This window comes from Alexandromys fortis, unplaced genomic scaffold (genome assembly GCF_014885135.2).
Source record: "Alexandromys fortis isolate MF-2015 unplaced genomic scaffold, M_Fortis_MF-2015_v1.1 scaffold_75, whole genome shotgun sequence".
Classification (NCBI taxonomy): Eukaryota; Metazoa; Chordata; class Mammalia; order Rodentia; family Cricetidae; genus Alexandromys; species Alexandromys fortis.
The window spans coordinates 5,193,425-5,207,956 of record NW_026067956.1 but is presented as its reverse complement, the minus strand read 5'-3'; positions in this window follow the sequence as shown (position 1 = coordinate 5,207,956).

Genomic DNA, 14,532 nt, shown 5'->3' with positions numbered 1-14,532 from the left:
ACATGTTGGGAAATTCGTCTGAGGTCACACAGGACAAACCTTGCAGTTCTTAAGCTGCTCAAAATTTGACCTGTATTTCCACCCCCGCTCAGACTTCTTAAACCATAAAAAAGTGTGCATCCCGCAGTCTAATGTTTCTAAGCTATAGCAACAGTAGTAATTTGAATCTGGATTTTTGGGATGTACTGGATTTCATCTCTGGAAAACAGAAGCAGGTGTCTGGGTGGGGTGTAGAAGCCTAGCTCAGAGATCCAGCAAATTGGAAGGCCCTGATTGAATCCTGAACCTACCAGATGGAGAAGTCCCAAAGTGTCACTCCCCTCTTCCTTGTTCGGCAATGTCTCAGGATATAGGGCAGGTGTGGAGTAACTTTAAGAACAGAGAAAACTAGAAAGGCCTAACCAATAGCAACTCTGAGGCCTTCAAAATGGGTTGTCTGTTAACCAAACACATTCAACTGGCAAGGAGGAAGGTGTGGAGAAAAGACGATTCACTCCAGAAGTGCTGGGGTCCGTCTTCTTCCCGAAGCAGTGACCTCAGGCACCAGGGACACCAACAGCAGAAGTCTTGGTTTTGTTCTATGAGCAGTATTTCTGTGATATGCTTTTGCACCACCTGCTGGCAAAGGATTGTGATCCTAGCTTGTACAGAAGGGAGGGCCCTGGGAGGAGGCCGGCAAGCAGTATCTAGTGCAGTGGGAATCCTTGTAATGGAGACCACAGAGCAGCGATGGCTCCTCAGTGCCTGGTTCCTTGTTACGCCTTGTTAATATGTTTTCTATAGTGCCTGGTGACTTGTACAAGTTTTCTATTTAAATTGTTTTCCCAGACTCAAATTCCTGTGTGTTAATGTTATTCTCATCTTCCTGAATACAAGAAGAATACTTTATATTTTTGGTTGTGAGCCTAGCCTTTAATGGTTGAGCCATCTCTCTAGCCCCAGGCAGACTGCCTTAACAAGAGGACCAGTGAGAGAAAGCAGTGTCTTGACTTTGTCAAGATTAGCTTAAACAGGGCTTTGGTGGCATACACCTTTAATCCCAGCACTCGAGAAGCAGAAGTAGGTGGATCTCTGTGAGTTTGAGGTCTACAGAGCTAGTTCCAGGACAGGCTCCAAAGCTACAGAGAATCCTGGTCTTGAAAAACCAAAAAAGAAAAGAAAAGAAGAGAGAGAGAGAGAGAGAGAGAGAGAGAGAGAGAGAGAGAGAGAGAAGATCAGCTTAACTGATCTCCCAATCCCAACAGCCCAACAGGAACTGTGATTGGTAGACATGAACTTTGAATGTGAAACATTACCTCCACTGGGGAAAAGCGACAAACCTCTGTAAACTGTAAAGTGGTACCCTGGAGCATCACTCTTGTGTTACCGAAGTGGCTCTGCTGGAACCACAGTCAGGCTGTGTCCTGGAAGCTCCTCAGAGAAAGAGGAACACATCCTGTGCCTGGTTGTCCTATCCATATCTAGCAGGCTCTTTCAACCCTTTTGGTTTTTTTTAGATCTCCCCCTGAAACAGATGCGCCAATGGATACTGAGGACAGCTGGTATGAAGTGGGCTAGCCACGGTAGACATTGCTTCCTTCAGGAATGTGGTTTGGGGTCCACGGCGATTCCGCCTTGAGGGAAGGCATGCACATTGACTTTTGAAACGAAGATCACCGTCAGCTGACGGTGGTTTGAAATCCTTTGCAACAAACCTGAGAGGCGCAATGCGGCTGAAGATCTCGGTTGTTTTCTGACACACAAGGTAAGGAAATGCATGGAACCTATTTTCTCTGAAAATTAAAATTGTACATTTCTGACCAATTGGAAACTTCATGTTCGAAGAAAATCTTAAATGTTTCTAAGTGAATGAAAAATTTGAGGAAAAAACCATATAAGATAATTCTATGTTTTTCAAAATATGGACATTTTGAGTGGTCTTGATCAAGAAAAGGGAAGGACACAGCCAGATGAGAGATAAGATGGGGAATTGGGACGATCTGTTAGCAACTCTTCGTCCAGTATTACATTCGGGCATTTAGTCTGCTTTAGGTGGAATATGGTTTCCACCTGGCATGTTTTTTCCTCTGAAACGTACTTCTTATCAAACGAATACTTGGCCTCTCTTTTTATTCTTGATTTTTTTTTTTAAATGACATTCCTTTCTTCTCTGGGTTTCGGTCTGGGTGGCTTCCAGAAATGCATTCTTGCCCCGTTCTCCTGCCAAACGCAGAGCTGGGGACAGGAAAAGCCAGCGGTTTGCTTTATTCCACCGACGGGGTCCTAGGCTTTAGGCATCTGCTGCAGCACCTTGCAGCCCTTTCCCAGGGAGCATCCCCTGGGGGTTGTGCAGCTTCCCCTGGTGGAGCACACCTGGAGGAGTCCTGCCTGCGGGAGCACACCTGGCATCTGATGATGTTCTGCAAGCCTGGGATGATATTCACAGCCACCTGAGACGGTTGCCTCCAGCTCTGCTCTGACCTATTTGCTACAGCATTCCATGACAACGGCCCTGGTTTGTGTTTTGCAGCTTGTCATATCAGAACCCAGGGCCTGATCATAAACATGCGACTTTTCATGCTTATAATGTAGAAGAAGAAAAAAAAGTAGTTTCGGGACTCCTTGCAGCACGTGGTACATTGATGCTGTGGTTTTAACAGCTTTATTAAAAAGAAAGAAGGCGTCGTCTGTAATTGTTTAAATATAAGACCACTTTCTCCCAAACTCAGAGCAATATATAATTTTTTATACAATCTTCAAACAACTTAATGAAAGCAGGGATTGGTCTCACTGGGAAAGATAATGCTCAAATGCACATCTATTTCGCTTGCTCTCTCCAGGTCTTAGGGCTGGTCCACCAGCAAGAGCAGAAACTTCAAGGCCATATGAGAACATCAATAATCACCAGTAAGAAACCAGTAACCTGATACTGGTAAAGGTTTAAACTTCTTGTTAGGTTTTGTTGTTGTTGTTGTTGTTGTTGTTGTTGTTGTTAGACAGGCTTCCTCTACGTAGCCCAGGCTAGCCTCTGAGTCATTGTGATTCAAAGTTGTTCTAAGACTCCAGGATGTCCCAGGAACGTGTTCTCTGCTTTAGCCCGAGCAGCAGCTATTTCTATGGAGTCCCTGCCTCCTTTCCCTGTAGTGGGTTTTACTCTGCTGGTGAGGGGGTTGCTGTTTTCTATCCCCACTGTCTTTGCAGTGTTTAGAATTTTTGAATGATTTAAATTGCCCTTACATAAGACCTTCAATACAATATTAACCAGACATACACAGTTCTGTCTGGCCTGGAATTCTCTGTGTAGACCAAGCAGGCCTCCACATGACAGGCTTTTAAATAGCATAGACATCTCAGTCTATACTGATAGAGGGATCTTGAAGGGTGTGGGGAGTCCAGTATATTACAACTACCCATAGTTTTATGATCTAAAATGATTTGTGTTTAGCGTTTGGTTTTTGTTTGTTTGTTTGTTTTGATGTGTGTGTGTGTGTGTGTGTGAGGGTGGTATGCCCAACATCATCCAGTGTGTCCTTCAGTTGTGTACAGTCCCTGAAAATACTCTTGTAAAGTAGATTCTTCAAGTGACATTTTGGGTCCTTTGAGACTTGTTGGTAAAGGACCAGGCTTGGCTTCTCCTTCCCCCTTCCCTGTGGAAAAGGATGGAAACACACACACACACACACACACACACACACACACACGGTGCTGGTTAGTAATCCAACGGTTAGGAAACACAAAAGACGAAGGGATGGTTTGCTGGAGATTTTTTCGCTGTCTAATTTCCTACTTGAGGTTGACTCTGTATCTGACTCCCATTGAAATCAACCAAGAACCCAGCTGAGTACTTCTAATGGCATTCTCTCGAAGCATCTATCACAGAGTTCTTGGGCTTAGGAAGTGGTCCAGAATTCTCTTCCCAGGACCTTTTCAGGATGCTGAGCTGAGAATCCAGCAGTATTTTGTAAAGAGGCAGTCCTGGCTCATGCCTGCTGGCTTTGATTTCTGCAGGATACGCCCCCGCCATTTCCATGACCGGCTTCATTGTAGTCTCCTTCTGACTATCCTCCTGGCCAGAGATGGGATGGGATTGTTTTATGCATTTTCCAACTTGGCTGGCAGCGTGCAAAGCCGTAAACCCAAACAGATGGGGACAGGGTGCGCTGTCAGTCACGGGGCCTGAGTTCCCTTTGGGCTGCTTCCTGCTTCTACGTTTTATGCTGCCTCCCAAAGGACTGAGCTTTAGCTTCGGATCCTCGCAGCTTAGTCGGCTGTATTTCTTCTCAGCCACCCAGGTGCCTGTGCCGATTCCTGCGTTTTCCCCTCGTGAGTCCCTCACGACTGTTTTCTCACCGAACTTTCTTGAAAACTGAGATGGGAGCTTCTGCCATTGATATCCAGTCCTGAAGCAGAAACGGAAGAAGTGGGCTGCCAGGATGGCTCTGCAGATAGAGGCATCTGCCCCACAAGCCTGCCAGCCTGAGTTGGATCCCACGGTGGGATGAGAGAACCCACTTCCCAGGGTTGTCCTCTGAGTTCCACACATGCGCTGTGGCACACCGCCTTACACACAGAGACGCGCAACAAAAACAAAACAACAATGATAAAGGACTTGGAACAGCAGCCGAGGTCCCCACGACATCTCTTGCTATACAGACGTGGGGCCATGCTGTGCAGTGGACAGAGACAGCCTGTAACTTGGATTGCTTTCTGTGGTAACTCCCCACATGACACACCAAGGCATCCCCCAACCTGAACCCACAGTTTGTGTTTTCATGAAACCACGTGAGTCTTCAGTCAGCTGTATTTCATAATAGGAGCTCTTATTTCCTCTTCTAATATGCTTCATAATTCTCACCAGTTCCAAAAGCTTGTAATTCTAGAAAATTCCAGTAACTTTGAATCCAATGATTTTTTTAAAGTGTATATATCTAATTTTTTTTTTTTTTTTTTTTTTTTTTTTTTTTTTTTTTTGCACACTGTTTCTCTGTTTTTTTTTTTCGTTTCTTTTTTTTTTTTTTTTTTTTTTTTTTTTTTTTTTTTTTTTTTTTTTTGCACACTGAGTCAGTTTGGAGAATAATTTTACCAGCCTAAGCTCCAGATTTCCCTGGTTTGGGGTGTTGGGCACAAATGCACTGTTGGTTTTTCTCTTTTTGCCTATATTTGTCCTCACTAGGGTTTTTGTCAGATCTACAGATACCCTTAGTTTCGCCAGCCAGGCGTCTGTCTGTGTCTGAGCTGTTTTGGTCTTAGCCAGTATTTCTCTAAATGCCCTGAGAACCGATCTTGTTTTAGTAGCTGGCGTCCTTCCATTAGCAATGCTGGCTATTCTTCTGCCTCTTTGTCCCATCTGTGCACCCGCCCAGGCTCCTCCAGTTCTCTCCTCTCCTGAAATACGCTGCAAGACAGTTAGTTCAGCCCTCAGATCCTCACAACTACCCAAAGCTATCCTTGTCTGGGCCTTGCAGTGAATGTGGATGACTGTTTCATTTCTGCATAAACTTCTGTTTTTCCTTGGTTTGGGGTCATCTTGTGAACTCAGCTCCAGCTTTTCACAGGCTGTCTTTGTCTTTCCTTGGGCCTCCTATCTGTTTTGTTTTTCTGGAGCAGCATCGGTGGTACAGGGCTTGTGTTCTGTACCTGTGCGCAGCCAGGTATCCCAGCCCCTCTTGGCCCCCTCCTTTATTGGTTTGGTCCTTGGGAACAGAAATTAGTGTCCAGGCTTCACATGAGATGTTGTGAGGCCACTGCCATCATGTGGAGGGTGTGCACGTTTTAAAAGGTCCTTCCTATGTCCTCTCAGCCGATCTACAGTTGGGCTTGGTGTATGATTCTAAGATGGAACAACATTTTCCCTTAGAATCTCAAAAGCACCGCTCCATTGCTCCAGGCCTTCGCTAAGGCTCACATGATAAAGTTCTGTGGTCCTTCCGGGTCTTGTGCTCTCACACTCTCCCTCTCTCTCCCTCCCCCCAAGTATGTACATATGTACGTGCATGGGTGTGTTCGTGTGTGCAAGAGCATATGGAGGTCAGAGGTCAGCTTTAAGTGTCTTTTTTCTCGCTCTACTGTAGCACAGATCGTAATTGCTCTTAATAAAAAACTGGAGTCAGATATAGAAGCTAATGCTGGAAGATGAGAGAAGCAGAGCAGCCAACCACTAGAGAGTTCTTGCCTCTACCAACGCTCAGCTTGAAGGGGTGATCTGGTCTCTATGAATCTCAGACTGAATTCTCAAATTGCATCCGGACTTCTGTCTCTTCCCACCTTATATTCCTTTCTCTGCCCAGCCATATCACTCCTGTCTCCACCTCTCTGGTGCTGGGATTAAGGGCATGTGATTCCAAGTGCTGGGATCACCTTTGTGTGAGCTCCATTTCTCTTTTAGATAGATTCAATCTCGCATAGCCCAGGGTGGCCTTGAAATCACAGAGATCCATCCGCCTCTGCCTCCCAAGTCCTGGGATTAAAGGTGTGTGCCTCCACTGCCTGGTTTCTATGACAACTAGTAGACTTAGCTCTGCACTTCAGGCAAGCTTTATTTGTTAGATCGCAAACGAACGAAATATCCTTACACTCCCCCTTATGTTTTGAGACAAGGCCTCTCACTGGACAGGCAGGAACTAGATGCAGCTAGTTGCATCCATTGTCAAGAGCAGAGAGAGAAAGAGATGCATGGGAGCTTGTTAGTGCTCAACACATTTCCTCTATTCTTGTAGAGCCCAGGACCCAATCTTGGAGAATGATACCATCCACTACAGGCAAGCCTTACGATCTTGATTAACATAATCAAGACAGATCACAGACCCATGTGATCAAGACAATCTCTCACAGAGACTCTCCCTCATGTGATTCTAGCTAGTGTCAAGTTCAGGCTAAACTAAGCATCACATCTAATAACCCTGGGGGTAAGGATAACCCGGCTTGGCAGGTGTGCTGTTGTCCTGCTCATCCCCAGAGCAGAGACCCGGAAGGAACAGACACACCAAGAGCAGCTCAGCCTTATCCTCCGTGCCTACAGGACTTAGCATATCCAGGCAATGAGGCCAACCGTGCAGGAAACAGAATCATCCTTGCCATCCACAGGGGAACTGCTGGAGAACGCTTGCAGACACTAACATCCACCAGCACCCGAGGTTCTCAGATAAAATGATATGTACTGTTTGTCTGCATCAGACTTTAAACCCAGTACACAAAACACGATGCCTAATGTAAAGTGGGTGCTATGTGACCGGCTGTTACACCATACTGTTTACAAAACAAACAGCAAACAACAAATCAAAAAAACCCACAAGAGAAAGGACTGTGCATGTTCAGTACAGATGCGAATATTTATAAGTTGGTTTCCGAAGGGCTCTAGTGGGCCCAAGCAGGGCAAACAAACAAGGCTCTGGCAGGCCCCTCCACCCCCAGCCTTTCACTCCCTCCCCCACTCCCTACCCCCATCCCCCCACCCCCATCCCTCTTCCTTGGTAAACTGGTTATTTCTAAAGCTAGCCATCAAGGTCTATTCCCTTATTTAGCCACTTTCTCTTCCTGAGGCTGACTACCATGGTCCAGCTATCAAAATATTGAAGACCAGGAATCAACCCCCCCCCCCTTGGCTACCCTAATTAACATGCTCAATCAAGATGAAATACTTCATCCTAATGTGGGGTTTGCCCTTTAACCTTGATAAACTGCCATTTGCCCATCTATCCAGAGGAAGTCCTTTGTCCCTCCAGGGTAAATATCCCTTTCTATTCTCCCTTGTTCCCATCTCCTTCTCCCTCACCCTCTCTCTCTGTCTTTGTCTCTTAGTCTCTGCCCTTTGTCCCCATGGAACAAATAAATCTCCTTTGTGCTGAGAACTTGGTGCTAGGGTGTCTTGCGCCAACTCTGGTCTTTTTGTTTTGACTTACAGGTGGTTAGATCAGAGGCTGCAGAGCCCGGAGAGATGGAGGGTTAACTGTATTGGTTCCGTACAACTCCAGCAACAAACAGTCATTGGCAGGCAAGCTTGCACCTTTATATGGGGAGTGTGGATGGATTCGAGCAAAAGGCAGGCATATGCCTCCTCATTTGTTTCCACTGAGAAAAGCTGTACATGTGGGCCTACTTGGCTGTGTGGATACCCTGTGGCTTTATTACTGCTGTTCACATCCCGCTTCGTTTGATAGAGTCCATGTTTGAAAGCTGGCTACCCAAAATTGTCCTGGAAGCTCCCAGGAGCTTTGCAATGCCCTCAGTTAATTGTTAAACCAGCCTCAAGGCCAGCAGCCCTCAGCCAGCACCTTCTCAATTTCTGCTCAAGTTAGAAGACTCCCCCGAGACCTAAACCCCAAGCCCTTGGAGGTGACTTTGGCAGGGTTCTTGTACAAACAGATGACGGCAGCTGGTAACATTAGCGACTTTGCTTGTCATCTCCTTTTTCTAGGGCAGTTGCTTCCCTGAGAATTATTTGTGTTTGCTGGGTTCGTCCATGGCAACCATACAACACAGCTATCCAGTGCTCCTCCTGACACCGACAGTTGCTTAGTCTCCTTTTCACGGTTCTATTCTGGGAGAGATGCAGACATCCCACCATGCTGGCTTGAGTTCTTGATACCACCACGTCACCAATGGTCCCCTTGTAAAATAGTCTTCTACTTGGGTCTGAACTTTAATAGACAAAAAAGAGTCAGTTCTGATCATTTGCCCCAAGGGCATTATTATCCATGTTTCAATTTTAAAGGATTAAAAGCAAACAATGTTTTCTTCCTGCATCAAGAAATCTAAATGTTTGATTTTCTTTTTTCTTTTTTTCACAGTAGAGGGCTAGCTAGATAGCTCAGTAGGTAAAAGGGTTTATTGCCTAACCCTGCCAACCTAGGTTTGGTTCTTGGAGTTCATAGTGAAAAGAACTGACTCTCAAAAGTTGTCCTCTGACCAAGCCCATGCTCTGGCATGTGCAAACCACACTTACATGCATACAAACATGACATTCTTACAAACAATAAAAAAATAAAGATGAATAGTGCACCACAGCACTACATACATTGAGAAGCAAAATCAGCAAGTACAGAACACTATAAATGATCAAACGTGGCCGCCTCCCTTTCATACTCCCCCCCCCCCCGCCCCCAGAGAGATCCTACTAGGGGACTGGGGATGGCTCAGTTGGTAAAGGGCTTGTTATCTAAGTAAAAGGACCCGAGTTTGAGCCCTAGAACCCACACAACAAGCCAGGCATCATGGTATGTCTCTGCAATCCAGCCCTGGGGAAGTAGGGACAGGGGATCCCTAGGGCCTGAAGGCTAGCTGTTTGTCCTACTTGGTGAGTTCCAGTGGGAAACTCTATCTCAAAAACCAAGGTGTCCTGGCATGGTCTCTCTTGCCATGATGGACGCCATCACCAGAAGCAACTTTGGGGGAGAGAGATTATTTATTTTATATTTCAACTACACTCCACCATCCAGGGAGGCCAAATAGAAACAGGCAGAATCTGGAGGCAAGAACCGAAGCAGAGACGGTGGAGGCCTGCTGCGTATTGGCCGGCTACCCCACAGCTTGCTAGGTTTGCCTCCTTACATGATCCAGGACCATCTTGTGAATTTATTTTTCAGCTTCAAATTTTACCACAGAGTTGCAGTCTTCAAGACAGTGTGGTACAGTGATGGCGACAGACACTCAGACAGAGGTGGTGACAGTCCAGGGGTAAGTGTCTGTATCCATGGACAAATAACCCTGCCAGAAACACCAGGTCCACTAAGTGGGGCCATGTCATCTTTCCAGCAGCTGTCTGGAGAGTCAGACACCCCAAAATAAAGCATGAGCTTTATCCCACCTCCCACCATTTTAAAATACCAACTCGTAATGGATAAGGCCAACATTTAATATATACACAATTTCTAAAAGAAAACACAGATCTTTATGATTTTGTTAATGTTTCTTCAATATGACCTCAAATATTGAAGTAACCAAAATCAAAATTGTCAACTTGGACTTTGTCAGTGCCTGGCGTCTTTTGTGTGTTAAAGGACACTATGAAGAAAGGCCACAGGATGAAACACAATATCTGCAAGTCATCCATCTGGTGAGCATCTCTGATCCAGAACATGTGACAGTCCCTCACATGTCACAGTGCAAAAGGATGCACATAAATTCCTTTACTTGTATGACACATCAATTACAGAAAAGGGAAAAATGATCTACATGGCCATTTCTCAGAAGAACACACGTGGGTGGCGACCAAGCGTGGGGAAAGACGCCGGCCGTCAGTCACTAGGGAAATGCAAGTAGTAACAGTGTGGTTCTAAATGTATACTAGAATGCCTATAATAAGCATTTCTTTTCTTTTCTTTTTTTCTTTTGAGGCAGGGTTTCTCTGTGAAACAGTCCTGGCTGTCCTGGAACTCACTCTGTAGACCAGGCTGGCCTTGAACTCACAGAGATCTGCCTGCCTCTGACTCCCGAATGCTGGAAATAAAGATGTGCCCCACCACCGCCTGACTTATAATAATCACTTTTTCAAGGGGAATTGAATTGTGGCAAAGATATTGAGAAGTGGAAATGGTCACATTTGCTAATGGATTCTAAAATATCTTCAGTGCAGAGAATAGCTTGATAGCTCATAAAAGGGTTCAATATAAGGTTACCATATTGCTTGGTAATCTCATTCTTATGAGTATGATTAGGGCAACAGAACATGTATGTTCACACAAAAACTTGTGTATATATGCTCACAGCAACATTGCTCATAATGGCAAAAAAATTGGAAGTAAGCTAATGCTCCATTAACAGACGAGTGACTGAATAGAAAGGGGATGAGTAATCAGCATATACTACGACATGCATGGAGCCTGGAGATCCTTTGTTAGCTTCAAAACAGAAGCAAACATAAGCGACTCCTATGTATTACTTCATTTACGTAAGTGTTATAGGCAAAACCATGAAGACAGAGACTAAATTAGTAAGTACCAGGAGTTAGGGAAAGGGGACCATAGAGAATGAGTGGTGTTAAGCAAGAGATGTTGGGTGGTGAAACCCCCCCACCCCCGGAATAGACAGTATTTATGTGACTGCTGATGAAAAACACCAGAAACCCCTGAAGTACAGACTTCAGACTGGCAGGTTTTATAGTATGTGGTATATTTCAAAACACGAAGGATGCAGGGACAACTCAGACATGCCCTCTTCTGTGCACAGCACTGTCAACAACACGCATAGGCACTCTAAGTCACAAAGTGAGCATGGACACACTTGGGGGAGGGGCAGGTTTTTGCTCTGTAGCCCAGGCTGGTCTTGAACTCTCGGTGGTCTTCCTGACTCAGCTTCTCAAAGACTGGGTTTACAAGTGAGCCCCCATACCTGGCTGGCACACATGCACGTGTGCATGCACGCGCACGCGCGCACACACACATACACACACATGTAAAAACTGTCTGTTTTAATGACCTTTGTGCACACTCAATAGATGTGCTATTTGGTACCTCTCTCTGTGCCCTGGGCTTTCTCCCATCCCACCACTTAAGCTGTACTCTGACCTGGGCACTTGGGCTTTGCGTTTTTCCTTTCAAAAATGTCTTTGGGGTTTTTAAACTGTATTTTTGAAAGAAAGAGTCAACAGTAAACTAGAAATTTAAAAACAAAACCTGGTCTTTCGGCACAGAAGATTCCATAAGCACTGGAACTAGGAGCCCTGGTATGGAGTGGATCTGGCTTTGACACTGGCTGACTTGGTGAATAGACACAGTTTAGTGAATTTGTTTTGTTCTGTTTTGTGTGACTCACAGTTACACCCTGTAGCCTATACTTGCTATGTAGCCCAGGCTGGCCTCAAACTCAGCAGAGCTCCTACTGGGATTATAGGTGTGAGCCATTGTGCTGGCTTCGTTACAGTTTTCACTGATATTTCTCTAAGCACTAACATGTTGACCAGTCTTTCACCTTCATATTTTCTTATGTGTATCCAATACCAAGTCTGCTCGTCTTTATTGGCTTGTCTATCTGCCTCTATGGTGTGGTATGAGGTTCAGTCCTCTCTTTATGTCCATAACTCATTGGTCTAGAATTCACCATTGTAGCTCAGGCTGGCCTCAAACCCAAGCATTCATCCTACCTCTGTCTCCTGGATGCTGAGATCACAAATGTAAACTCCATGCCCAGCTCCACCTTCCAAGTCTTGATATAAATCCTATTTGTTTTTTTTTCTTACATAGTTTAAATGGTTCTGTATTATTTTCTTTATTGTTTCTATACCTTTATTCATAAAGTTTCGATGGATACTTTTGTGTTCCTTAAGAGGTTTCCCTTTTGTTACTGGGATAGTTGTCGCACAAAGGGGACTCATGAGCTTCCTTTGTCTTTCTCTTGTATTAGCATCGTAACTGGTGAATCGGTTGTCACTGCTGAAGTTACAGGAATTTGCTGGTGAATTCCCCAAGGTTGGAAGAGTGGCTTACACATGCCTGCATGTACAATTCTACTGGAGAGTCTTGAAAAGTCCCAGTGCCCACACCACACCGCAGACAGCGATGCCAGAAACTCTCAATTAGTGATTGATGTTAGCCTTTTAAGTTTTGTGTCTGGGAACTGAACCTGGGGTCTCAGCATGCTAGGCAAGTGCTCTACAACTCTTCAGCCTTAATTCTGAAGCCAGGATTTTAAAATGTAAAGTAAAACGAAAGATTTGATGACCCATAAAGATTGCACACTGCCCCTGTCTTTCTTTCCCACCTCAGTTGGATGTGGGGGATGGGTCTCTGGTTCTCATGCTTGTCGAGTGAGAACTTTAAATGCTGAGCTGTCTCCTGGCCCTTGACTATGATTGTTTTGACACCAGCTAACTGATGGAGTTCAGGAGCAATAGTTCCATACCCTCGTTTCTCTGCTTCCATCTCACTTTAGTCTTCCAGTGAGAAAAAGCGAAGACTACAGCCAGCATTGGAAAGCAAACACAACAGTAGCCTGGGCTTCTTGAGTGGTCCAACTTCCTGACTCCCATCACTATGGACTTTCAATCTATAACTTAAGCTGAAGACCAAACACTAAAACAGAGGTTAAGAAACCAAGAAATGGAGTTCGTGGACTAGTTTTAGGTCTGTTTCCCAGGGTAGGTCTATCCACACTGCCTTCATCTAGACCCTCAGTGGTCTAGATGTACCCGAAGGAGGAAAAATCCAATGTCACACAAAACCTTTTTCTTCGCTGCCTCTACTTCTCAGAGGAGTCCTGGGCACCCTGCATTCCATCCTGCAGAACACTGCATTTGTCTACATGCCCTGGCTTTCTGCAGGCCCTGATGGGCTCCTGTCTTAGTTAGGGTTTCTGTTACTAGGAAGAGACAACTCTTGTAAAGAAAAAAAATTCATTGGTGTAGCTTGCATTCAATCGAGAGGTTCATTATTGTCATGGTGGGACATGGCAGCATGCAGGCAGACATGGTGCGGGAGAAGGAGCTGAGAGTCCTTTATCTTACAGGCAACAGAGAGTGATTTGAGACATTGGGTGGTATCTTGAGCATATATGAGACCTCAGAGCCTGCCTCCATGGTGATGTTCTTCCTCCAATGAGACCACACCTCCTAATAGTACTACTCCCTTTGGGAGCTACTTTCTTTTTTCATACCACCAGAGCTCCTCTTGTTCCCCCTGAAAGGCTTGTCTTCCAGAGCCTTTTCCTCTCCCTGCTGCTCCATGGACTGCTTTACCTTCAGAACGGGACTCTGCTTCAGGGCCTCCTTGTCTGAGCTCACCTTTTCACGATGCTTCTCATTACTGCTGTTGCCTAAGGGGAGGTGACCACTAGTCACACTGCCTAAAACAAGGGCACCAAGGATGTTCAACACCATCCTAGCAGGGAAGACTGAACTCTAACCCTCACATCTGGAAAATGTGAGATACAACACAAAATAAAACATCGGTATCTCAGACTGGCCTTAAACTTGTGGTCCTCCTGACTTGGCCTTTGGGCATGCACTATCACTCCTGGCTAAATATAGTATGATGTCTGACAGGAGTCATTATCGGCAACTTCAGGGGCCTGCCAGTGGAACCCAAAGCTCTACCTATTAACCTCTGCTTTTGGTCAGTCTCTGTCCTCAGACACCAGAGGTTTTCCATAGAGTCGGAAGGTCAGTTACTCTTTTTGGCAATTCTGGAGCTTTCTTCTCTCCTCAGTGGGAATCAAAAAAATATGAGTCAATGAATGCAGGGTCCTGACAGTGTCTGGGAACAGAAGCAGTGACATTCACATGAGGTCTGTGGTTTAGTAGCTGATGTTGTGCCCAGGCTGAGTGGATGGCTGGCTCAGCAAGAGCTCCATCCACTTCCTATGCAAGCATGAGGACCTGGAACTGCAATACTCACGGGAAGGTTGGGTGTGGCCATCACACGCTAGGTGCAGTGAGAAACACTGTCTTGGCAGATCCTGGCAGAGAGTGATGGCATGCGCACCAGTGCACATAGCACATAGGTGGTGATTCTAAGACCAACGTTAACGTCTCATTCCTGGTGGGAATTCTATGGTCCACTGCTCGGGGAAGCCTGGATTCCTGACTTCACCTCAGAGAAGAATTTCAGTATGAGCCAGTGTGAA